The sequence below is a fragment of the Dama dama genome, chromosome 3 (assembly GCF_033118175.1).
Source record: "Dama dama isolate Ldn47 chromosome 3, ASM3311817v1, whole genome shotgun sequence".
NCBI lineage: Eukaryota > Metazoa > Chordata > Mammalia > Artiodactyla > Cervidae > Dama > Dama dama.
In genome coordinates this window covers 26,709,187-26,736,991 of record NC_083683.1, presented here as the reverse complement: position 1 = coordinate 26,736,991, position 27,805 = coordinate 26,709,187, and the positions used below count along the sequence as shown (strand labels likewise).

At 41.7% G+C, this 27,805-nt stretch overlaps 1 protein-coding gene across 4 annotated transcripts in view; it reads right to left on the bottom strand.

Moving 5' to 3' along the window:
- SYT1 (synaptotagmin 1) overlaps nucleotides 1-27,805 on the bottom strand; it is a 586,784-nt gene that overhangs the window by 9,998 nt on the left and 548,981 nt on the right. The gene's annotated exons all lie outside the window — the stretch shown is intronic.

Here is a 27,805-nt window from a genome sequence, read left to right as displayed (position 1 = left end):
AATTGAGTTTATAAAAAGTAAGTATTTCATATAGGAAAGTAATTGTGTAGCATATATTTATTATTTTAAAAAATTTCAAGTGTTTCTTGTTGAAAGATTTTAGGTAACCTATGGGCCATGTTTTTTTGGTCATGATATCTCAATGTTTATAGTTGGATTTAGGAGATGAGAGCAGTGGTGTGCTGGTAAACCTCCTTTTTGGGAAAAAAAAGTCTTGACGTAGCATTTGCTAATGTCTGCGGTATAAATATTCTCAGCATGGCCAGTTTCAAGCTAACTGTTTAACAACTGGCTTAGTAAATTCCTGAAAATTTAGCAGTTGGCAAGCTGGCAGCTCGTAAGCTGTCAAGAAACTGTCTGCAGTATACCACTGCATGGGAATAAAACTTGACAGAGAGGACAAAGGAGCCATTTTGTTCTTTCACTTATTCATCGGCTCAAACAATAATAGGCCCTAGGGATATAGCTGTGAACAAACCAGACCATCCCTGTTTTCAGGGTAGAACTTCAGCCTTGTAGGAGAAATAGGCAATGAACTTGAAAAGAGATCCATATGAAATTATAACTTGAGAAGAGTGCTCTGGAAGAAAGGAGCAGATAGATGTATGATAGAGACTCCCGGGGTGGTGTGGTGAGCGTAAGGGAGGAGTGGAATCATATGGTTAGATCAGTTAGATCCCTTTCTGCAGAGGGAACGTTGAAAGTAAGATGTGAATACTGACGGGTGAGAAGAGGCCATGTGTCTGAGTGTGTACGCATGTGTGTGTGAGAGAGAGCGATATCCAGGATCTGTGCCAGAACATCTCTAGGTAGAAAAGAGCTTTACAGGTTCAAGGAAAAGCGAATAAGCTGGGAGCACCCCCAAAAGTAATGAGGAAAGGAGCAGGGGAAAGATTCCTTTAGCAGTTTCCCAAGTCTCATTGCTAAGTAAGACAGTGGAAGGATAAGATGGTTCTCATTACCAACAGATGAATGACCTCCCTACAGGTTATTAAGAACCAATGCCCAAGTTTGATAGTAAAGTCTACTGTTTCCTGAACCATTTTTCCATCTGATAGGTAATGCGTGTTCATTATAGAAAAATATCAGGGGGCAATGATAAACAGAAAGAGGAAGAAATTTTAAATCATCCATGATTTTACTCCCCTGCCATGCTTTCCAAATTTTCTTTCCTTTCTTTCAGAACATGGAGAGCTGTAAGAAACTTTACAGATAATCTAGTCTAATGCCCACGTACTTTTAGAAAGTACAGCTGCAGACCAGGGAAGGTGGTTTTTATACCCCTCTTCCAATCCTCCAGTAGAACATAACTTCTGAAGGACAGAAAACTTGTCTGCCATATTCACTAATTGAATTTACTAATCAGTGCCCAGAAGTATTCAATTTTTGTTGAATAACTAAGTGGAACTTCTGCAGGGCCTAATAATCTGGGTCTCCTTCCCATCGCCCCAAAGCCCAGATTACTTGAATATGTGTAGTCTGCGTTTTTTGTTTTTAGTGTTACATCCAGTCAAGGGGCTTGCAATTAAGATTTTAATCAAAATGAAGAATATCTTTAAAAGCCAGACCAAGAAATGAGAAACCAAGTGTGTCAACTAAATAGTTGGTCAGTTAAAAAAGTACACTGTGAATACTTGCAAATGAAGAGGAAAATGAGAAAAGCCTGCTGTTCTCAGGCAACGCTGATTTTTGGTACAGAGACCCGCCTTGCCTACCAAGTTCCCTGTCTTCTCCATCACAGCCCCTTACACTGTATAAAGGTGGTCAAGTCTCCAGGTGCTCCTTGGCACTGACAAAATAGCGAAGTACTAAACACTCCCAAGTCAGTGTTTACGGCTCCTGTGTTCATGTGTTGAAACTTCATCAACCTAACGCACGGGGTTTTGCAAGACAAGCATGGTGACTATATGTTTATTTTCTTAACACAGTAAATGACAAGAAAATTCCTTGTGCATCTGCTATTTGAGCAAGCAAGTTAAAAACCAAGACCCTTTCAGATTTCAACATGATCTCTGATGTGACCAATGCCTGCAGAACAAGGTGACTCAGAAAAACTGATTAGCTAGGTTCTCACTGACTGAGGGGGCCGGGTAACAGGAAGTTACCTGTAACAGGTAACAGGGGGCTGAGTAACAGGAAGGAGTCAGTCATTGGAAGGTGTGGGGGCAGCTTGAACCAGCCAGAAGGAACCTTACATGCTGAGCCCTAAGGCGCTTGTCTTTCCTCCTGTTTGTGAATCACGAAGGCAAGGGGGAGAGAGGCGGGTGGTGAGGTCAGGGCGGTACACTGTCAAAAGCAGAATCTGCCAGTTCCCACCCCAATTCAGAGGTACTCTATAATTTGATGACCCCTGCAGAGCGCTGGGACAGGAGCAGGTTTGGGGCTGTATGAATGGGCAGAGGGAGACTTTGCCTTTGCAGATTCGTCCTAATACAGGCACCAAAACCACTTACTTTATAGGCAAAATTCCCAGCTTAATCATAACCAAGACTGGCCGTAATTCAAAGGTCTTTTTCTCTTTTTTGCTTCCGAGATTTATTGAGATATAGTTGACACATAACATTGTATAAGTTTAAGGTGTACAATGTGATGACTTGACCTACATATGAGAAGTGATCGCCACAATAAGGTTAGTTAACACAACTGTCAGTTCATATAATTACAACTTTTTTGTGTGTGGTAAGAGCATTTAAGCTCTACTATCTTAGCAACTTTCAAGTACAGAACACAACATTGTCACCATGCTGTCCATTAGATTTCCCAGAACTTACCCATCTTATACCTAGAAGTTTGTACCCCTTGATCAACAACTTCTCACTTCCCTCGCTCCTCAGTCCCTGGCAATCACTATTCTACTTTCTGCTTCTAGGAGTCTTTCTTTTTAAAAAATAGATTCCACATCCACATAAAAAATAGATTCCACATGCACAAAAAGGGAGATAATGCAGCATTTGTCTTTCTCTGTCTGACTTATTTCTTTTAGCATAATGCCCTTGAAGTCCATCCATGTTGTCTTCTTTTTTTGTGTGTGGCTGAATAATATTCTATCGTATATATCACACTTTGATTATCCATTTCTCAGTTGACAAACACATAGGTTGCTTCCACGTTGGGCAGTTGTGACTAACGCTGCAGCAGACATGTGAATGCAGACATCTTTTTGAGACAGTGATCTCCTTGACTTCAGTTGCATACCCAGGAGTGGAATCGCTGCATCATACGGTATCTCTACTTTTAAGTTATCTTGAGGAAACTCCATACTGTTTTCCACAGTGGCTGCACAAGCCTATGTTCCCACCAACAGCGCGTGAGGGTCCCCTTCTCTTCACATCTTGAGGCTTGCACTCTCCTGCCTTGCTGATGCTCGCTATTCCAGTAGGTGTGAGGAGATACCTCACTATGGCTTTGATTTTTATTTCCCTGATTATTAGTGATGATTAGCATCTTTTCCTGGATCTGTTGGTAATTTGTGTATCTTCTCTGAAAAAATATCACTCATAACCTCTGCCCATTTTTAACTGGATTTAAAAAATTTTACTTTTATTCGTTGCCATTGAGATGCATGAGTTTCTTATATATTTTGGATATTATCCCCTTATCTGGCATATGGTTTGCAAATATTTTATCACACTCCATAGGTTGTCAGAAGTCCTCTTTTTCAACTTTTGCGCTTGGATAAATCTTGATTGTCTAAGCCCAACAGGTTATGTACCCAAGGTGGTTACCTTTGAGCATCTTCTTTGTCTAGCCATCCAAAGTCTTACATTAGTTCTCCACTTTTTCTACTCTTCTCATTTTCATCCACTCTTTGATTGGCTTGATTTCATAAGTGTCCTCTGGTTGAAGTCTTGCCCTGAATTCTGGTCCCTTTGGAGATGGCTCTAATCTCTTGATTAGTTCACTAGCAACTTCTTTGGGAACCTAAACCTTGCTCCTGTCTCCCTGAGTATGGCTGAGACTTCTTAATGGAAATATAACCACCTAACTATGAGACACACCATGCTTTAAGGACACACACATTTTTTATAGTAAGGATTACCTCTTCTGTAAAGTAGAACTCTGTATACTTAAATTTGGTCTGTTTTAGGTACTGGTCCACAAAGCAAATTCTTGTCAATTTGGTTTCTTAATGGCTTAAAAATCCTGGTCATTGCATGACAAGACATAATTTTATGGAAATGATAAAATAGGCTGTAATGAGACTCCCTAACATTGCCATTGCTCTTGAGTACAACTACTAGACAGCATGCATGGCATCCAAATATCCTTTAGGTTTTTGTAAACCTGTAAATACCACAAGGGAATAGGCAAGCTACAAAGTTGGGCTGCTGTCCTCAGGAACTTCCATATCTCTATGACTCCACAGCTTATTTTCTGTTCCCAGAACAAGTGCTCATGGAACCCTTCATGATCTAAATACTGACAACCCTCCTTCAACACCATTTAGGTAATCCCTATTGCTATTGAAACAGGTGCAAGACTTGGGATGGTTGGCTTTTTACTTGTTTAATTTATCCTAAAAACGGGGTGGGATCTTTTTTTTTTTCTCACTGTGGCAGAAATGAAGAGCTCTTTTCTGATATCTATCTAGTCTCTAATAGTATATGTTTCTAACTTTTCAGTGCTAGAGAATGATGAGCTAGCATCAGAAGGAAGGCTCTTCCCTCCCAGTGATAAGCTGCAGACACAAAGAGTGCAGACTCATCGCCACACTCTGGGTGGTTTTCAGGTGTCCTCTTGCTGTCTCTGTGGTGCTGCCGCCTTCACTCACCATTTGTCAGGCTCGCTTTTTGTCTGAAATCAGTCTAACTGAACTCTGCCTCCTTCTGTCATAATAGCTGTTGTAACCTGGGGGAATTTTAGGACACTGTAATAAAATCACCCTCAAACTTTTATATGTTGACAGTCCTCTTTCATATAAAATTTAGGTTTTTTGTTCCTAATGAAAACAATTATAGAAGGCAGAGAGATAGTTCCCTCAAAAGATATCCACATCCTAACCCTTGGAATTTGTTAATATGTCACCTTATATAGCAAAAGAGACTTTGCAAATGTAATTAAGGTTAAGGATCTTGAGATAAGAGGGTTATCTGAGAGGACCCAGTCTAATTATGTGAGAAAACAGAGAACCGTTCCTGGTTGTGGTCAGAAAGAGACGTAACGGTAGAAGACAGGGGCAGAGGCAAACTGCACTGCTGGCTTTGGAGATGGGGAAAGGGGCCCCCAGTCACAGAATGTAGGGCGCCTCTAAAAGTTGGGCACGTGCACACTGGTATATTTACAATGGATAACCAACAAGGACCTACCGTACGGCACATGGAACTCTGCTCAGCGTTATGTGGCAGGCTGGATGGGAGGGGTTTGGGGGAGAGGGGACACACTCGTATGTGTGGCTGAGTCCCTTTGCCGGTCATCTGACAGCATCACAGCATTGTTAACTGGTCATTCCCCAATACAAATAAAAAGTTAAAAAAAATAAAAGTTGGAAAAGGCAATGGATTCTTGCCTGAAAGGAGCGCAATTCTGCTGACACCTTGATTTTAGCCAAGTGAGACCTGTGTCAGACTTCTACAGAACTATGTAAACATGTATTGTTTTTAAAATTAACTTTGTGATTGTTTATCATGGTAGCAATAGAAAATTAACACAGCAACCAAAGTGGAAGAGATAATTCTGTTGTTTATCTAGCAAGGTTTGAGGATGAGAGTTTAATTTAAATAGATCTAGAAGACAATATTTTGGAAAAAATTGATATTCTTGCCAATCTCCTAAAAATTATTATAGTGTTATTCAAAGCAAAATCCTTCAAAAATTTGCTTTTTTTGATTAAAATGTTAACATATAGCATGAAATCAAAAGATAATATTTATGTACAGTTGTTTCAGGTTCCTGGTAAAATTGGTGAAAATGATTGAAATGCTAGCTGAGAATAATTTTTAAAGTAAGATCCATTGCAAGGTTTAATTTAATAATGTTCCTTTGTCTTTGTAGAGTACTTGAAGGTGATATATGTACAGTCTTCCCTGGTGGCTCAGACAGTGAAGAATCTGCCTGCAGTGCAGGAGACCCAGGTTTGATCCCTGAGTTGGGAAGTTCTCCTGCAAAAGGGAATGGCTACTCAACCCAGTATTCTTGCCTAGAGAATTCCATGGACAGAAGATCCTGGGAGACTATAGTCCATGGGGTTCCAAAGAGTTAGACACCACTGAGTGACTAACACTTTCATATAAAACATACAATATACATAACATACATGTAACACACATATATAACATATATAAAAAAACATATTACATATATATTATAAATTATATAATCTCCTTTAATCCTTACAACAGTCCCAGTGAAAAAACTGGGGCTTGGAAAGGCTGATTTTTTCCCCCAAGAATGTATACCACGGTCTTCAGACACTGAACCTGCTGCTCTGTGTGATATGTTGGAGAAGTAAGTTAGCATACTGTTTATAAGTACAGACTCTGGAGCTAGACTAACTTGAATCTTGGCCGTGCTACTAGCTGTGTAGTTTGGGCAAGTTATTTAAGCTCTTTATCCCATAGTTCCTTCACCTTAAAGTGATGAGACTGGTCATACCTTGCTCAGAGAATTGTGAAGATTAAATTGAGTTTCTCTTTTGAAAGTGCTTCAGAATGTGCTTGGCACATATTAATTATTCCTATTTATTATAGCATTGTGAAAGGGCTGACATCTAAGTCAGCATCTGTGTGTCAGACCCTCCTCCAAATCACTTTGTAGAACTGGTGCCCACCATTAGCAAATGGGGAGAAGTCATTCCAAGCTATCTCAAGTGCTAGATTTATTTCTGGAAAGAACACCCACGCTGAGCAACTGGTTCATTACTGAAGAATTTACTCCTGTATGAGGTGAAAGAGAAAGAAAGAGTTTCTTTCGTTTCTACCTGCAGAGATGGTCTTGAAATGTGTGATGGGAAACTAACTCAACATCCAGTACTCCACATCCTTCTGTTCCTGAAGTCAAGACATCAAATTACTCAGAGCTGAGAACTTAATCTGGAGAGTTCCACCTGCAGTCTTATTACTGAGGTTCTAGGATAGTGTGAGCCAAAACTATGATTTATGGACCTTTCTTTCCAGATATTGAGGCCAGCTACAGCGGGTATACTTGGACATATTATGTATGGAGAATCTACTTTCCTGATGCTGCTCACAATGAGGAAACAGAAAAAAGGAGGCCCTCAGCTTTGAGATTTGTTGTTGGGAATATGGTAATACCTGTTGGTTGTTGCAGAGAGGTAGTATCTATACCTCTACTCATAATTTTTCTGTGAATTCCTTTTCATTGTGAGAAAAAAAATATAGTCTGATTTCTTTCTTCTGCTTCCACCTAGCTTCCAAACTCCTCCTTTCTTTTTTCCACTCTTTCCAGTCTAGAGCAAAGGATAGGAAATCATGTTAAAGCTACAGTGAGATGATTTGCTAAGATACTTATTGTATCTCACACCTTGTAGACAGTGGAGGCTTGCAAGTACTGACTTTGCCAGGTGAAAGGAGTGTAGAGGATCCCAGGATGGTGACCAGATGAGTGCTTTTGTCTCATTTCCATTTTCAGGGATGAGGACGAAGACCTCCTTTGATTGGTTAGGTGATTACTTGGTCAGCTTCAGCTTATGAGCAACTCTGAAGGTGGAAGGGTCATTCTCTGCCAGTTGGGAAGCCTCTTCTCATGATTCGTGGGGCAGACAGCCTATGGTCTGGTGCCAATCTTTTTCTTTCATGCTTCCTATTCGGGTGTTAATTTTGAGTGGAAGACTTTTCACATGTATTTTTCACATTAAATGGTAGGAGTCTCCTTTCTGAAGGGTCTATTCCAACAACAAATTCCTAGTAGTCTGATTTGGCCCTGATGCTCCAATATTTATCTCTAGGTGAAGTCAGCTATCACCTCACATAGTCCTTCAGACTCTGCCTCCCATCCCACTCATCTCCATCTGACCCACCCTGGATACACTGAATCTGCCATCCTCTTCTGCTCAGTGAGTGAGAAGAGTGATGACACATCTGTGCCCCTGTTTCCTTGCTGTTCCAGATTTCCCTACCACCCACCTTGCTTTACAAAGGCTTGGCTGATTTGGTGGCTTTGTCTATGGAAGGGATGGAAATAGGGAGGTTGGGTATGGCAGTCAAAAGAAACTCTAGAAGTCCTTACTCTTCCAGGTGATTCTTGATACCACCTCAGCTGGCATGGTTGTGGACTAAATGTGTGTGCTCCCCAAATTTATATGTTAAAATCCTAACCCCTAAGTGTGATGGTATTAAGAGGTGGGGTCTTTGGGAAGTAGGTAGGTCTTGAGGGTGGAGCCTTATAAGAAGAGTCATGATCTTTCTCTGTGCCACATGAAGATACAGTGAAGAGACAGTTCTTAACCAGGAAGAGAGCCTTTCCTAAGACCCTGACCATGCTGATCTCTGACTTTCAGTCTCTAGGACTGTGGGAAATGAATGTCTGTGGTTTAAGCCACCCAATCTGTAGTATTCTGTCACAGCAGCCCTACCTGCTATCTACCTACCTACTTACCTGTCGATCCATCCATCCACCCATCCATCCATCATCTATCTCTCTCCAAACATAAATGACATTCTTCCCACCAAACTCTCTCTGGGTTCCCTCTTCTTTTTCTGCAGCATTACTGGTCCTTCTTTGTTTTCTCCTCCCCCTTCATCTGCCCCAAGGTTCTCAAGGACAAACTTTTTCAGCTCAATCACATTTGATATTATTTTAGCGCACATTTCATAGGCCTTTCCTCTGTGCTCCTTCGCTCAGACCCCTGCAGTCCAGCCTTATGCTTTCAACATTACTGCTACCTCAGTAAAACAGAGCTTCTGGCCACAGAGTCTGGCACTGGAATGCAATGTTTTCACCAACACTGGTGTCCCTGGCACAGTTTCAACATGTGGAGATACATTCCCAAAAAAGGATAGAGAGTAACCTTGGAGGAAGACTTTGAAACTAAGTATAAAATTCAGTAAATTGTTTTCCTTCAGTTACAGGGACACAAGGTTGGGTGAACTTTGCAAAACATGAGGACAGCCCACACACTGTACTCTAAGGTCATAACTATAACTACCTCGGCTCTGTGAGCCTTGGGACAGACACCTACTGAGCTCATCACCTCCCCGTAGGCCTGTTCTTTTGTCAGGAGTCCAGCCTGATTTGGAGCCATCTTTGATCCTTCTTCTCCACCTCCCATGAACACTGGGCCACCGTGTCCTGCCAGTCGGCCTTCACCTGGTCACTCTTGTTGGTTCTCTCTTTCTGACTTGTTGCCATCCTCTAAAGGTCAGAAATCTAATCTCTCTTGCTACTGTACCTTCAACGTCAAACCAGTCTTCCTATAACTGTTAAAACAGCATTTGATCCCACTGGCTTTCTCATTAAAAGCCTTTAATGACTTGCCAATGTAAAAAAGTCATTAAAGACAGAAAACCTTTCCATGTGAAAGATAGAAGGCAGGAGGAGAAGGGGACAACAGAGGATGAGATGGCTGGATGGCATCACCCGACTCAATGGACGTGAGTTTGAGCAGGCTCCAGGAGATGGTGAAGGACAGGGAAGCCTGGTGTGCTACAGTCCACATGGTCACAAAGACTCAGACAGGAGTGAGCAACTGAACAACCCCAACAAGGTAAAAAGAATTCCAAGCTCTACCTTGGCATTCACAGCCCCACCCTGACTTCCGCAAGCCCTGCGCTGCTCTCCTGGTCCATACTCACTCCTTGTCACAGAGAATTGAAAATGCCCTGTCTTTGAACTACCGGTCCTTCAACCTGGAATGCCCTTTCTTTTCCCATTGTAAATGTGACTTAAAAGTCACCTCTTCCCTGAAGATTTTATTGATGATTTTCTCAGTCAGAACTTTCAGACGAACCTTTTTTTTTTTGCCTGGCAGCATTTTCTTTCGTACTATTGCAAAGCATGCATCTCTTTCTTTTTGGTGTTGGAGGACTTCTGTGGTAATCCAGTAACACAAAAACAATGTTCTTGTGGGAAAATGTGTTTTGAATTCAGAGCTACTGGCTTCAGGATGAACTTTGAGGAGACTGTCTCCTTGTAACAAGGGGGCTCCTTCCACTACTACCCCATAGTCTCATGCCCCTGAACATGGTCACCCCCTTCTTCCCTCAGGCCGTTCTAATGTCAAATTATGCTAACTTCATAGAAATACAATTGGAAAACAGCTGGCTGTAAGCAATGATCCTTTTGTGTGAGATACAAAGGAGCCACTAAAAGCTTTTTGCATTTACAATGAGGACTAGAAAGCAGCAGTTCAAAGTGGAATAATGCAAGATGCCTGCAGTTTTCATCTTGACAATTTTGCATAATTATACTGTCTTCTTTCTTAACTACTTCAGTGACTGTGGGCCCTTGTAACCGTGGCCTTTCCATTTCAACCAAAGACTTGATAAGAAATAGCCTCATTTCAGCTTTTTTGTTCATTCCCTTCAGAGCCAGTACCCAGCTTCTCAGTAACTTTAGGTATCATTCCTTTTATCTTTTTCCTCCGCTGTGGATAATGCTCAGTAAATTTCAATGCACAATGTTGGAAGAGGAAAGTAGCACATTTATCAAGTAAGGTCTCAGATTTCAAGTGACTGAAAACTCATTTCAAAATGGTGTAAGTTGCAAAGGTAGCTTATTGACTTATATGGTGGAAAAGTCCAAAAGTAGGGCTGTGTGGCAAAGATTAATTGTTCTCTAAATCCTTTCCCCCCTTCTTTTAATTTTTTAAATTAAAAAAGTTATTTTTAATTGAAGGACAATTGCTTTACAATACTGTGTTCGTTTCTGCCATAGAGCAGCAGGAATTAGCCATAGGTACCTGTATGTCCCCCTCCCTCTAGAATGTCCCTCCCACCTCCCACCCCATCCTCTAGGTGGTCCCAGAGCCCTGGTTTGAGTTCCTGATCATATAGCAAGTTCCCATTGGCAATCTATTTTACATATGCTAGTGTATGTGTTTACTCTCTCTCCATTTTACTCTCTCCATTGTCCCACCATCTAATTTTTTTTTACTTTGCATTTTTAAAAAATGATGTATGAAGTTTATTTATTTATTTTTGGTCATGCAGTGTGGCTTGTGGAATGTTAGTTCCCCAACCAGTGATTGAACCCATGCCCATAGCAGTGAAAGCATGGTCCTAACCACTGGACTTCAAGGGAATTCCCTCCCCCTCCTTTTGCATCAGTAAAACTCTTAATTTTACTCTCTTACAACACAGTATGGTCCACCTAACTAACTTTTGGCTATTGGAAGTGAGTGGAAGTGATATATCTCAACTCCATAGCATATCTTTGAAACAGTGGCTCTCAGTGGGGAGCTATTTCATCCTCCAGACATTTTACAAAATGTCTGGAGGATGAATTTCCAAAATTTTGCAAAAATGGAGACACTTTAGACTCTAACTTGGGGGATGATACAGGCATCCCCCAAGTGGGTGGTCAAGGCCAGAGATTCTGCTAAACATCCTACAAGGTACAGAACAGCTCTTAACAGTAAAGAATCATAACCTCCTAAATATCATTAGGGCTAACATTGATAAACCGTGCCTTAAAGCGGGGTTTCCCTGGTGGCTCAGATGGTAAAGAATCTGCCTGCAATGTGGGAGGGAAGATCCCCTGGAGAAGGAATAGGCAACCCACTCCAGTATTCTTGCCTGGAGAATTCCATGGACAGAGGAGCCTGGCAGGCCTTGAAATAAGCTTCATGCCCTCCACTTTTCTTTTTATTTTCTTGCAACTGAAACATGGGTGTGATAGGAGGGCAGTGAACCAGCTTTTACCTTCCAGTGTAAAGACAGGACAAGATAGGAAGATCTTGGGTCCCTAAGTGACCTCACAGTCCCAAACTGCCCACTGATCTCGCCCACCCACCCAACTGTGGACGTGAGGGTGATGAGGAATTTCAAAGAGCAGTTCTAGCTTTTGGAGCCACTGTGTTGTGGAATCTCTTTGTTATAGCAGTTCAGTCTGCTCCCTACTTAATGCTCCTGACATCCAGCAGTGTCAGGGTCCCAGGTTTGCTTGTGTCTCTACTGTTTTCTACAGACTCCTCTGAAAATTCCACATGGCGGCCTCCTCAGGATACCCTAGGCTCTTCTCTTAAAGTCTCATATCACCATACTATACCATCCAAGGGGAAGGGAGTCTACATCAGAATTTCCAGGAAAAGTCCCAAGTTTACTCTGATTGGACAAATATAGATGACCCTATATTAACCCCCGTGGTGAACATATCACAGTGTGATGAGCTAGGCTGGGTTGGCCCTGAGTCATCTGTCCATCCCCAAACCAATCAAGAGGTCCAGGTATCCCACCTTCGGTGTTGGGGATAGGTGCAACTCTAGTCTAAGCCCACTGTTAAGTATAGATGGCTCCTCAAACAGGAATTAGAAGGCTCTTACCAAGAACGACAAGAATAGAAATTGGAGGCAACCAACCGATGTTTGTCGAATTTTTCCTGGGGTCTTGAGGATTCCATCTGTGTCTAAACTTGAAACTGCGCATATGCTTATTTTCAGAGAGATACCCCTTCCCACCTGAGATCAAATTCCTAGGAATGAGCCCTTAAGCACTTGTATAAAGTGGTCCATGACATGAAGCTTATTTTTTTCCCCCTAGAGGAAGGCAGAAAAGTATATGTTTGTGTGTCTTATAATAGATAAATCTAATTATCATTGTATTAAAAAAAATAAAGTAGTCCAGCAGTATCAGAGACAGCAGAGTTAAAACATGGTAGATTTAGGATTTAGAGTTTCCCTGCCAACTGCAGCTTTTTCTTGTACACAGATGGAGTATTTTATCAGTAAGCCAATCATTAAGCAGTATACAAATAATTAAATAGTAATAGGGTTCACAGAACAGACAATTTCCATTTCCATCACTGGCAGTTACAACACATTTACTTGAGGGAGGTCTTTATAAATAATTCACAAGTACTTAGAGAAGACTACACTGAAGAAGTTAGATGCCTTTATCGTTTAAAATGCTCCCTGTAATGGTATAGTAAGGATGCAGCATTAAAAATATATTCTGGGAAAATTTTCCTTGTGGGCCCACAATTTAAAAATGAATTTACATTAGTTAAGAGCAGTGTTTGCTAGAAGAAAACAATGTTACATAAGTGAGTGCCACAAAGGAAGGCAACCTCATTTTAGTGAGACATCATAAAATAGCAAAGGCTGATTTAGTTCATTAAGGGTGGCAGAGTGCTCTGAGGAGACAAAAACATAAGTGCAAAATACTATTGTTGTGAATTAAATGGAAAGCATTTCTGGTTGTGAAAGAGGAAGCCACTGAATTCCAACAATCATTTCTGTCATTGCCAAAATGGACTGTACGTAACTGCCAGCTTCTTGACTAAAGGTGTAGGAATGCATGTATGAAAACTATGGAAAAGGACTGTAGGAAAGAAAGATTTCCCGGACACGGCATGTTTACTGGCATGAAAGAACAGTGTGAGGGTTTGAGGTCCACCCTTGGTAGAGCAAGGAGTTCACTGTGTTTGCAAAACTCAAATCTTTCCTGTTCAGTACTGAAGGTAAAATTCTTCATCTATAATTCAACCCTCTTCTTCCTGAGCTTTGGAAAATCTTTCAGGAAGGGCAAACACATGAGAATAGGAACGGTAGTAATTATGTTTGGTTCTTTCTGGATGACTACAGAGAGTTTCATGGAATGACCAATTATAAACTTTATGAGCTGATTCAAAAAACAAAAACAGTCAAAGGATTCAGCAAAGCAAACAAAATTGCAAACAGCAAATTTGACTTGCCTGTTTTTTTTTTTGACATTTGGGCTTAGCCTTTTATTTATGCCAGATGAAAGATCACTAGTAAGATACTTCTTTTTTTTTCCTTCCTTCCTTGCTTTTTATAATTATTAGACATTTCTACTGGATGAAATAACATTGGTAACACTGTTACTGGATAACATTGCTAAGATTTTTAAGCACATGTATTATGATGTGACAATAAATGGGTGCTACTCCCTATTCACATAGAGAAGGTTTCCAGGCAGTTCAGTCTGAGTTCAAAATAAAACAACGTGAGGAGAGAGGTGTTCTTACACACAACAGGACTGCAGGGTTAGTGCTCTGTGGTGGGGTCACTTGAGGCTCACCCAGTTCTCAGATGGTTCAGTTGGAATGGATTTCACCCTCATTAACTCCCCGTTCCTTGCATGCACTTGCCTTAAAATATCTATGTGTCTTCCAGACATTCTGTTGTCCAAACATTAGAAAGTTTATGGGTTGAGACTGTCTTGGGATAATGGGGGGAGAGACTTGGAAATGTTCCCAAGGAGAGTGGAGGAATTTCTCTCCATGGCCTCACTTTGAACCACTTCCAGAACCTGTCAAGGGCCTGGGTCTATCTCCGAGGGAGTGGAGCCATGGTCCTTGTGTTTTCTTCACTGGAAGCTGCCTCACCGCTTCTTTCTCTGCTTGAAAAAGGAAAAGCATTCATGATCTCGGCAAGGTTTCTTTCTCCTTCCTGCTCCCTCCTGCTTTTAAGTGACATTGTTAAGCCCGTGGGCCTGGATGAACAAGGTGGCTTTTTTTCGTCTCTTCTAGAGAAAGAGATACTGTTTTTAAAGACTCATAATATTGTTGATAACTCATACTTTCCACCTCTGTTTTGAGATTTTACTGTATGAATAGTGCATGCCCTATTTTTAAAAGACACAAAACTTTGAGCATCCTGGATGGCTTGTTATTAAGTTTCTGTATATGAATGTTGATTTCCTTTATCTTTCCAGAGAGATATTTCATTTTGGTTCATTGATGGCCAAATATGGTTCTATTTTCTAAAGCTGTGACACTGTTTGAAATAAGCGGGTGCTTTGCACATTAAGAAGATAAGTAGCTTTGCAAGAGAGATCAACTTCTATGTTGGTAATCTGGTTTTCTTACAATATTGTAGGAAGAAAATAAAAATAAACTACGACTTCAATATTATATTGCATATAAGAAAATGACATGGAGTAATATAATTCTGTGGTGATTTTTACTGCTTTTTATGAAGCAAATTTGTGATTAAAGTCAATCACGGCATCTCAGTATTTCAGATCTCAGTAAAAACTCATTACAATGTTATTGTACACATTGAGTTCTTTGGAATTGACATCATCTAGGATACTTCATCCCTAATCTTGGAGAAATTAGAGTTGGGGCATTTGAGTTAGTCAGATTTTTTATACAGAAAATTTGGTTTCTGTGGGTTGGTTTAATTCTTTTCAAGAGTCCAGAGCCACACACTAAATGGCCACAGAGATGGCCCAGAGGTGTAAATGTTAGGTGACTCCTGTTTTCCCCACATTTTCCATTTTCTTGAATCACAGATACTCTGCAGGTTGACATCTTTCACTTTGATGACTTTTGGTTTAATGTAACTCAAGTGGTTATTTTGCTTTTTCTTGACATTATTCCTTAGCTCTGTGGCATAGAATTCAGTCACTTATTCATTTATCTGTTCATTTATTCACTCACCCGCACAGGTTCTCATTCACTGAGCTCCACTAGAGTACCAGGCACTCATCTTTTAGCCCGTGTCCTGTTCAATCCTGTACTCTCATGCCTGACACGGAGCCTGGTACATGGTAAGAATCCAGGGAACATTTGCTAAATGATGGCATCAGTCAGTGAGGTATAAATATCTGTTGAGCAACTCTTAGGGAAGAGAGTGAGGGCATATAGAAAACTAGAGAACCCAGTTAGTCCTTCAAAGAGCTCACAGTTAGTCAGAAAGACAAGGCAGAAATTCCTGAAGAGTTTAAATCAACTCATGTCTTCTGTAGTAGGAGAGAGAGTGTAAGACAGTATACGTTTTCTTGCTAAATGACTCATATGGTGATGACCGTGAGAGGAGCTCAGAGCAGTCGGACATCCTTCACTTGTTTGAAAACGCTTGGTTTGAATTCAAAGCTCTTCACTCAGGGCATCCAAACAAGTGTCATAAAGAGAGAAGCCACCTTTAGTCCTAAAAATCACCAGCTCTTATGTCCTCTTTTCCTTCCACCTTCACGTATAGATGTACAATTTCACAAAACACCAATACCGTGATATTTGGATGGTGTTTATGCTTGTGTAGAGAAGGAAAAAAAAGGTCACTAGATGGATTGTCTTCCTTTGAACTTATTTTTTTCCTTGGCCTTTTCTAGTCTTTCTGAGCATAATGGAATGTCATGGTTACCCTAATGTGATTTTCATAAACAGGCAATCCGTACATCTTAAGATGGTTTAAATGAAATGGAATTTTGTATGATATGCAGAATTCTACAAATAACAGGACACATATATATGTGCTTGTAACATTTGCGGGGTTGAGGTTAAAACTACAAATGCAAGTGCAGGTACCACATGTCTAAATTATTAAATGTTGTAAAGTGAAGTGAAAGTGAAAGTGTTTGTCGCTTAGTCATGTCTGATTCTTTGCGATGCCATAGATTGTACCCCACCAGGCTCCTCTGTCCGTGGGATTCTCCAGGCAAGAATCCTGGAGTGGGTTGCCATTCCCTTCTCGAGGGGATCTTCCCGACCCAGGGATTGAACCTGGGTCTCCTGCTTTGCAGGTGGATTCCTTACCACCTGAGTCACTAGGGAAGCCCAAATGTTGTCAACTAAGTCGCAAACCGTTCAAATATGTAGTTTCTATTCTCATATCTTGACATAAACATTCATAATAACCAGGAAATCCAGCTTGAAATAAAGAATTCTGAACCCTGGGGTTCAGCAGTGGAAACAGCCCTCTTCCCCTCACTAAACTCCCACGGACACCCTGAGAAGTTTCATGAATACTTAGAGGACACCCCAGCCTGCACGTCCCAGTGTCATTCGCCAGCCCCCTGAGGCGGCTCCGCAGCCCTGGGGTATGTACCTGCCTTCAGGTGGTCATATTTGGGGGGAAAACTCTTTAGAGGCTTTGTGAATAAACTTGGGATATTTGGTCAGGGAACACTGGATGCCGGGTACCCAGAGCCTGGCCCAGAGAGGAGCGCTGGGTGCGGCCCTAAGCAGAGTCTGCGCTGTGGTCGTAAGGACCTTTCTGGGGGCGCTGCGCTGGGTCTCCGAGGCCCTGAGTGCTTTCTCGCTGTCTGCGGGCGGGGCTCCTCTCCGATGCGGCTCGTGGCCTCTCTCGCTGCGCCCCACAGGCTCTAGGAACCAGGGCTCAGGAGTTGTGGCTCCTGGGCTTAGCTGCCCCATGGTTTGCGGGATCTTCCCAAACCGGGGATTGAACCTGTGTCGCCTGCATTGGCAGGTGGCCCACCAGGGAAGTCCTTAGGGACTCCTCATTCCCTGGAAGTGTAGGGAGCGGAGGACCAGAGTGGGTCCTCTGAACTCTGGGTTCCAGGGAAAGGGTCCTTCTTGCCCACATCTAAGGTCTGTGTTGCATATTCTTTCCAATTCTTTAAAGGCTCTTAGGTACTACACTATTCACTCTTTATATTTTATATAAAAACGCTCATTTATTCTCTGTGACCATCCTGAGAGATGTCTCATCGCCTCCGTTTTATAGCCGAGGAACCTGAAACTAAGTGATGGGACCATGGTCAGACAGTTCATATTAGTGATCATAGAAACCCCGTGACTTTAAACGTTCATCCCAATCTAGCATTTGTAACCTCGATCAATTTTAGACTCTATGCATTGTATAAGGAAGGATGATTAAAACATGATGTAACTCCTTATATGCTTTTCAATCCAGTAATTATAGTGTAACTTACATGTTCACATTTCTTAACTAGACTAACAGGCCCTGAATGATATGGCTAATCTCTACCTCTCCATTTTCTTCTCCCAGGATACCACCCCCGACACCTGCTGTTCCAGCCACACGGGCCCTTTCAGCATCTTGAATACACTGTGTTTCATGCACTTTGGGGACCGCATGCCTACAATGCTTCCTCTTCATGCCCCTACCCTATATCTCTTTAAGTTCAGCTCTGTGTCATTTCTTCATAGAAACTCTTTGACTCTCCATTTCAAAGCATTCAAAGCATTCTCCTTTTATAATCTTCATCAAGGATGACTATCATCCATGAAAAGGATGGCATATGAGACTTGGTGAAAACAGTCGATTTATCCCACAGCCTTTCCCCTGAGATTCTCATCAGAAATACCCTTGCAGGTGCTGCTCCAGACTGGATAGAATTTGACAGAAATTACCAGCTGAAATAACTGAAGTGAGCTAATTTCACAATTTACCAGCTGAAATAACTGTAGTGAGTTAATCTCACAGTTTGCCTTGGATCACCAGCATGAACTTTCTTAGAGCAGAGGGAATGAAGTCATGAACCCTTTTTGGAGAAAGCTATCCCATATCATTCTTCAGAAGGTTATGCCCTGTTTGTAAAGCAAGTTTATCTAGCAAAAGGCGGTGAAATATGTTTTTTCCCTTGGATAACCGCCTGTGGTATGGATGAGGTTAGAACATGCGGTTCTCATGCCTCCCAGTTTGGTGTCAGGGTGGGAAGGATGGTGAGGGTTAAATGCTAAGAACTGTCATCTCTAGGAGTGAAGATTAGACAGCAAATATTCTAAAGCAAGTTTGTGATTTGCCTTGAAAGTGCATCAAGGGAATGCAGAGTGAATTAATTTAGCGGAATTGTTGGGCAGAGTGAGAGGTCTGCTCTTGAATCTTGAAAATATTTGGACGATTTGGATACAAGCCTGGTTTCAAAAGGGTTAATCCTCACCCACCAGCGCAGGGCGTGCAGATACATCCAACAACTCCCAACTTGTTACTTCATCTGAAGACCATTTTAAGGGACAGTTAAGTATCTCTATTGAATACATGAATAAGAGGGCAGACATCATGTTCTAAGATCATTCATGGGCTCTGATTTAAATGGAAAATCTCTGTTTTTGATACCTCTTTTAGGACATGGCATAAATGAGCCAAAGGCCATCCGCCAATGAGTAACATTAGTGCTTTTTTAGGTAAAACCATCCCTAACAACTGTTAGATGGAGAGAGGTCAACATCTTACAAGATCAACTTGAATATATAATGCTAGACTTTAGGAGTTAAAATTTAGCTAAGGAATTATTCATTAAAATATCAGTGTATTTATCTCTTAAAAATATTGAAAGAGAGTTAGATTTAGTCGAAAGAAAATGTTGCCACACTGGTATTTTCAACAGGGCAGTCAGAACAGTCCAAAGAATTTAGTTAGGTAACTTATATGAATTTAATATTTGCCCTCCATTCAGAGTGATGTGACTTCAGGCTAAGGACGAGTCTACGTACAGAAATTGAAAATAAGGCCTGAATGCGTCAACTGACCTTGACTCAAGATCCTTTCTGAAAACAGACTCACTGCATATTGCTTTAAAAAAGTGAGATTCTTACGTAATCTTGCTGAAGGCCATTGGGAACATGAACAGATGAAAACTGAGTTGGAATGTAAAAAGGTTTTGGACATTCTCAGAGGGCAAATTATAGGATGAGTGAGGCTTATTGAACATTTGTTATGTGTTCAGTGCTTTGCAAGATGATCTGAAAAGATGGTGAGAAATATGGACACATTGCTATCACCTTGGAGGAAGTTACAATGAATGAGAATTTTCACTTGAAAACATAAGAACAAATATTAAATTTGGAAATTGAGGTCTACCGGTCCTATCTTGGATAATGCTTGTTTACATTATGTTGTTTTTTCCCCTGCATTTTTGATCATAATAAAGGTTTAATATTTATCACTGGAATTTTTAAGGTCCATATTAAAGTAGTATGAAAAATTTCTCAAAAAAAAAGGCATTAATGGACAGGTGAAGCACTAATGGACAGTGCAATGATTAATGAAAAACATTTAAACTTAAAAAGTCTATAATCACAAACATTAGTTTCATGGAAAAATGGGAAACCAAATAGAGTTTAGAGAGAGGACTTTGTGGCATATTTCTGAGCAAATCAAAACAACAGCTACCAAGTTTATTCAGGAAGTATTAGTGGTCAATCAACTGGTTTGTAAAAATCGATCCTTACCAACCAGCTGTCAGCCACAGTCCAGCACCCCTAGAAAATCCTCAAAAATCAGAGCCCAGGCAAGAAAAAGAAACCGGGCAAATGGAAGCTATGTCAACACTGGAGAGAAATCAATACACGCATGTCCACGCATTTCAGATTGTAGCAAGGGGATATGTCTATATGCTTATTCCTGCTGTTGGCTTTACTTCCTTCTTTGCTCTTAAAGTGCTTAAGGACAACTGTTGTTCCACATACACCTTCACAAATCCTTATTACAGACAAATTACACCACACACACACACCCCCACACCCCCCCACACACACCCCCACACACCCACACCCCCCCCACCCACACACCCACACACACCCCTACACACACACACACCCCCACACACCCACATTGTATCACATCTACAACATTTGTTTGTGAAGGCACTTTCAGGAAAAGAGCATCATTCCTTTGTAACGCTCTCTCTATGGTTATTTGTTTTCTGGCAATGCAGAAATTCCCCTAAATAGGTCATCATAGTACTGATAATCATCTCCAAGGTAACCAGCTCTCAAGGCAACTGGCTGAGAATTACATTTCTGGTTGGGGGAAATTACATCAGAGGCATGGTAGTGACGCAAGAAGATGCAGTCTAGTGCCTTTCAAATTCCATTATAAGTACAGCATTTACCAAATATTTTCTTCCTGGTCTGAATCAAGTGTTTTATTTGGGAGACGTTATTAGGTAATGCACAACCTCTTACTGTATACAATAAAAGGCATAAGTGTTTGGTTATTTCTTCATTTAGGTTTGGCAAAGAGATAGCTTTAGACACTTGGGTTTTCTCGTGCGGACCCAGAGCCCATATCTTAGTAGAAGTCTAGAGACAGGTTTATTCTCACTTCCTGCCTCTGTCTGCTGCTATTTGTGTAGGCGTTTGATATACTAAGAGGAGAGATTGGATTCTTATGGCTTTGTGCAAGAAAAATCTTGAGCATAAGGTATCATGAAATTGAAGAACTCTTCTGACAAATGTGTTTCCTAGATATGAAGGAATCCATCTTTTAGTGTCCAGGAGTAAGACTAACCATCTTCTTAGAAGTGTACTCAAGTTCAAGTCCTTGAATGTTTTTTAGCGAAGAGGAGCTGGCGCACCACCCAACCAAACCACTTTAGCTTGATGTTGTTTTTATCTAAGCCTTAAAATACTTGAATAATTATGAGGAAGGAGCTACTCATGGCAATCTTATATTTGCAGATCACAGGTAGAGTGTTAAATTAGAGTAAAAAAGAAAAAGTTAAAAATAAAAAAAAAAGAAAAAGTTGAAGCCTCCAGCTGAATGCAATAGAGTGAAAACAGAGCATAGAATCATCCCTTCTTTCTCTCACAACTAAAAAAGTGAATGCTGGATGGATTTCTCTGGTGGTCCAGTGGTTAAGAATCTGCTTTGTGGTGCAGGGAACGCAGGTTCAATCCCTGGTTGGGGGAACTAATATCCCACATGCTGCAGAGTGGCTGGGCCCATGAGCCACAACTAAGACCCGACACAGCCAAAAGTAAATAAATAGTTTTTAAAAAGTGAGTGCCAACTCTAAGAAACACTAGTTTCATCCTCCCCAAAATAAACCAGCTACCAAATTAGGGAGAGGAGTGCCACCTAATAGTATGGACACGGAAAACCAAACAAAACATGTGTGTGTACACACACATGCAAAATGCAGGCCAAGAAAAGAAAGATTCCTGAGCAACGCAGGGTAGCTCCTAACCCTGACCTACCTCCCTGCCGCTCTGAAGCTTCATTGGCAAATTCGCTGAGTCGTAAGCCTTCATTATTGCCCTCAAATCTAGAGAAAGTCGAGCTGAATTACTATTCTTATTTTTTCTCCTCTTTTGACTGATGGGTAGGGTAATGGCTATTAGGCAGAAGTGGGCAATTTCTTTTGGATAGCACATTGTATCAGTCAAGATACCACAGTGAATAGAAACTCAAGAGAAAGGGAATTTCTCTCTCACTTGTTCCCAGTGTCTGGATTAGAATAATGCCTGGCAGAGAAGACATAATCAAAATGTGTCAAATGATTGTGGGAAAAAAAAAAAAATCCCAGTGTTCCCCTTCAGGGTGGATATGAGTCCTGATTGTAGAGAGGGGTTCAAACAGTTCAAAACACCTATCGAATTCCAGAGGAGAGAGGAGAATCCAGGAGTTCTAATTCACACAGAGGCCGTACAGCTTTCACAGGGCCTCCCTTCCCTTAAGTCTACAGGAAAGTGAATGGTATTCAACACCAGTTCTCAAACCACAGCTCAGTGGGGAAATGAGCCAGAGTTCATGGAAATGGAGTCAAGGAGAAGTCATGTACTCTAGATCAGAACAAAGAGAAGGTCTGGATAGAACAAGATAGGGGGAACAAAACTGCAGTAAATATCCAGACGTGCTAAGGCAACACTCCCAAATAAAAACAAACAAAACTAATCAACCCTTAAGAGAAAGGAACCTGGTGTGCAGAGGAATGATAAAACCCCTGCTCTTAAAGAAAACATAATCCAAAGCACAAAACATAATTCCTCAGAAGGGCTTTGTGCTATGAATCAAGTTAATGAGAACATGCACTCAGAAAAATATGAGCTCAAAGATGGGATGACAGAGCAACAGGAAAGCTACAGAATTACAAAGGTTGAGGACAGAAACAGTATTATACACAATAAGTAAAGATGACATACCAAGGAATGCGATAAACATGGCTGCAAAAAAGATTAGTGACCTGGAAGAAAGGCTTATAAATAAACACAAGGGGAGCAAAGGAATTAGAAGGTAATAGATCGGAGTTCCAAAGCACTTAACATAATTGAGGATCCCTGAAAAAGAGCCTCCAATAAATGGAACAGGAAAAGAATTTGCAAATATCATACAAGGAAGTATCACTGAAGGCAAGCCCACAGTTTGAAAGAATATACCACATTCTCGGACATATTGATAACAGAATGTTTAACATTGCAAGCATATCCCTGAACGAATAATTGAAGTTCAAGAGCACAGACACTCCTCAGGCATTGAAGCAGAAAAAAAAAAAAAAAAAGTCACAGACAAGGAAGCAAAAATTAGGCTGCCCTCAAAGATCTCCACAATACATTCAACACAGAAGCAATGTGTATGCCAACCAACATGTCAAGACATATTCTATCATGAAAGAATGCCAGTCAAGGATAACAGGTAATTGGGTCTCATGAATTTCTGGTTTCAGTGATTTGGGATGATGGGGTAGCCAACCTTAGAATATCTATCCTTGTATCTTCCAAAGTATGTCTTCTGAATTCTAATCCTGTCAGGCGTCTCATGAAAAAGGGGACTGTAAGTCTAAGTCAAACCACTTAGAAACACAGTCTTTGTCGGTCTTGCCTTAGAGATTTATAATAAAGTGTGAGAGTGTTAGTTGGTCAGTAGTGTGAGAGTGTTAGTTGGTCAGTCACGTCCGACTCTTTGCAACTCCTTGGACTGTAGCCCACCAGGCTCCTCTGTCCATGGAATTCTCCAGGCAAGAATACTGGAGTGGGTAGCCATTCCTTTCTCTAGGGGATCTTCCCGACCCAGGGATCCAACTCAGGTTCCCCCACATCGCAGGCAGGTTCTTTACCCTCTGAGCCACCAGGCAAACCCAGATGGTAAGGAACACATCAGCAAATAAACGACTCTAAGAAATTTCTGCCTTAGAGAAACTTGATTTTCCTTTAAGAAACAGTCTGTAACCCAACAGTTTCACTGACATAAATTTTACTCCCCAGAACACCTATTAACATCTTGCTGAAAGAGATCCCATTTGGAGAAATTTCGATCTATGATAATGGAGGGGGAAAAGATTTAATAACTCAAAACTGTAGCCAATCCAAAGCAAATCATATTTATTTACCTACTTTCCCCCTTAAGAACAGTAATACAATTTTATCATTCATTTTAAAGTATTGAAATTTAAAAATCCAGGTACAGGAAGAAAAAAGTACTCCCAGCAGAGGGGAGACAGTAGGACCACTTTGAAAGTACTAATAATAAACTCTCTCCTAAAGCAGCCATTTTCACTCCTTAAGCACAGCTCAATTTCACATCTGCTTTGTTGAAAGGAATGCGTCTCCAAGGCTGCATTCCCACTATGGAACTCTGGACGTGGAAGAACTAGTTCAGTACAAACGAGACTTTCGGGGAGGTGTGCTGAATCCAAACACTCTTTTTCTTCCTTTGGGAACTAAGAACGTTGTGACTAAGAAGGCAAAGGAGTACACATCTATTCCAGAAGAAAGACAAAGCCACCGCTGCTTTGCAATACTTTCCCCTACTTCTCAGTAATTTTCCGATTTACATAAACAGTTTCTGACAGTGTGCAATGCCTTCTAATTAGGTTATATACGACTGCTGGAGAATGGTTGGAAGACTTTGCTGTCTACTCACATCCTCTCTCATGCCACTTTGAACTGGAACAAGTATTTAAATTCAAGTCTGAGTTGTCTGTATTTCCCTCCCATCCTATTAGGAGAGAGATAGGTACCGGAATGTGGAGTGAAAGGTGGGAGGGAGCTTTCGGCTTTCAGATAGTGTTATATATATCTGTACTTGTAAGATATCACCAGGGAGCTGATGAAGATAAGAGAGCAGGTTAAGGAGTAACTAACTTAGAGAAGGTCAAAGGATTTCAAGGAGTGACGAAAGGGACCCATTAACTGGAATGCAGCAGAAACAACGGGAATCATCAGGATATGCTGCCCCCTGCAGGACATTTAGGGAATAACACACCAGTTAAAATTAACATTTTTAAACTATCAGTGTTGTCAGAACTGCTCTGGTTGGGGTGTTATTTGGCAACGTCTAGAAAAGTTGAAGATGTACCTTCCCTATATCCCAGAAATCTCACTCTTACATAAACATCCTAGAGATATTCGTCCGTTTTTGTATCAGAAGACACGTATAGGAGTGCTCCCCATTGCCCTGTTTGTGACAGTAAGAAATCGGAAACAAGCCAGATGCTCATTAGCAGCAAAATGTAAACCTTAATAGGTGTACACTCGGACCACGGGACGCTGCACAGCGATTTAAAGGTAGCAGGTTTCCATTAATCAACGTGAATTCATCTCAAGACTATGATTTGGATGCATTCCTGCATAAGGACACATAATATGACGTGTGTGTGTATTAGTCTGTCAGTCGTGTCTGACTCTTTGTGACCCCACGGACTGTAGACCAGCCCCCACGCTCCTCGTCCATGGGATTCTCCAGGCAGCAATACTGGAGTGGGTAGCCATTCCTTTCTCCAGGGGATCCTCCCAACCTGGGGATCCAACCCCGGTCTCCTGCATTGCAGGCAGATTCTTTACCATCTGAGCTACCAGGGAAGCCCACATACTATGATACCGTTTATATATATATAAAGTTTAAAAACACATAAAGTACATAAGAGTATGATGTCATTTATATAACTGAAGACATGCAAAAACAAAACTGTATGTGTAATAAAAACATCCTTAAGAATAATGAACATAAAGCATGAAACTAGGCTGAGAATCACAAGCATCAGATTTAAGAAATTTGATTAGCAGTTACCTCTGAGGACAGAATGGGAGCAAAAGGGTGGGAAAGGATGCCCGAGGTGCTGTGACGAGATGTGCAAGCTGGGCTTCTCTTGTATATACGTATTCATTATGTTACACTTAACATTCTGAGGCCTGAAATATTTCACTGAAAACAACTGAGGAGCTCTGACCCAGATTCAACTAAGATGTCTGAGGTCCCTGCCGTGACGGCCCTTTCTCGTTTGGTAGCGTGACTGCCAGCACCGAGCCAGCCTGTGCTTACGAAGGTAGCTGAATCCCACCGTCTTGAGATGCCCCATGTTACCTTCAGATGCAACCCATGTGACCCCGCCTGACTTGGCCGTCAATCAAGTTCTCGTCTGACACCCCCCCCAGATGGCGTGAGCTCACCATCATGACTGAGGGGTTCTTGCAGAGAGGGTGCAGGTGGAGGAGAGGCAGAGCAAGGCAGGCTGTGCAGACTTAGGAAAAAGGGAACTCGGGGGATTTGGAACTGCGTGTTCCAAATGACGTCAGTTTCCTTCTTTTGAAGGACACCTTCTCTCTCAACTTGATGAACACCGAGCAGAAAAAAAGACATCCTTAGTTGTAGCACCTGCTGCATGAGGAAGAAGGTGACACATCCAGGATTGCTTTTATTTGGCTATAACGGATAAGACTCAGAGGTCAGTTAGTTGGGTGCATAAGGTGAGGCTAGAGATCCCATTTGGAGGCCCCTGTAGGGCATTTCAAGCATCCAGTGAGGTGACATCCTCTGTCAGTGGCCGTCAACACTGGCTTCACATTTTAATCACTGTAGAGTTTGAAAAACTACTGATTCCTTGGGCCCACGCCCAGAGATTCTGAATTGGTGGTCTGGGCTGGTGCCTTTGGAGTTCACAGCCTATAGCTGTCGCCTTCCCAGGATCCTTACATTTATCCAGCATTGAGCACTGCTGTGCTGCAGTCGTTGTCTGTGGTCCTCATGGACCACTGAGCAACTTTCACGGCCACTGGTTACCGTGGTTGGGATGGTCACTGCTGGCCCAGCCCCTAGACATGTAACCAAGTAATTACGATCGTATGAGACGTGGAAGGTTGTACATGTTCTACACTTAGGACATGTTCTAAACTGAGGTCAGAGGGAGCGCTACGCAGACCAGCTCTGGAGGGGAGGAGTTTTTCCGCAGAGGGAGGGATGACTAATGTTTTTAGAGCCTTGTTGTCAGCAGGGGCTTTGAGCAGCCTCAGCATGACCTGAGAACTTGATAAAAATGCAGAACTTCAGACCCCATCCTGTTTGCGTAGAACTTTGCTGCAGAAGACCTGAAGCAGAATCTTATTTTAACAAGGTCCCCAGGAGATTCATGTGGGCACGAAGGCCCGAGACGCACCATTTTGGAGGACGAAATACCAGTTCTCCAGGCTGGAGGCTGGAGCATGTGAGAGTACCACCACCCAGAGCTTCACCCGCGTGTGAAAGGGTGCGGGCTGTCTCAGCTCGGGCAGACGGTGAATGAGGAGCACCTGCTGGCATCCGGAGAGGCAGGCCTGAGCCTGGTCACGAAGGGGCTTGTGGAGTTTTCTCAGGAATTTGGATTTCATCCTGAAGGTGGTGAGAGGATAATTAAAGCCAGTTAAGGCTTTTCAGCAGGAGAGTGGCACAGTGAGATTTTTGGTTTAGAAGACATCACTGGCAGGAGTGGGGAGGATAGAAGGAAGGTCAGGGGAGAAGCCCAGGGGCCCCAGGTTTGGGAGGCTATTCCCATCACAGAGAAGTGGTGAGACCTGAACCCAGGCAGCCCCGGGTGGAAAGATGGAGGTGGAGACGGTGGATTATCTGAGAGGCCTGAGCAACAGGACTTATCACCACTGACAACTCCCATTTCCTTGAAAAGCCTTTTAGAAATATGTTGTATGTCACTGGAAGAAGAGAAACCAATACATAAACGAACCTCATATCAAAACTTTCAAATACCTGATCCTAAATCAAAGTAAAATTCAAGAAAATAGGATTAGGAGGAAAACACAGGTATCCATGATGAATCGTAGAAGCAGATACGACCGAATGAAAATGTCTCTTGTTCCATTTTTCTTGTGCTGCCTCAAATTGTATTAAGTGGACACTTTTGATGACTGATGATTGATGCACACTTTACAATTTAGATGAAGTTAAAAGTTTTGCAGGAAACAAAGCACAGAAAATATGTACACGCATGCACACACGTGCACACACGTGCACACACGTGCACACACGCGCATG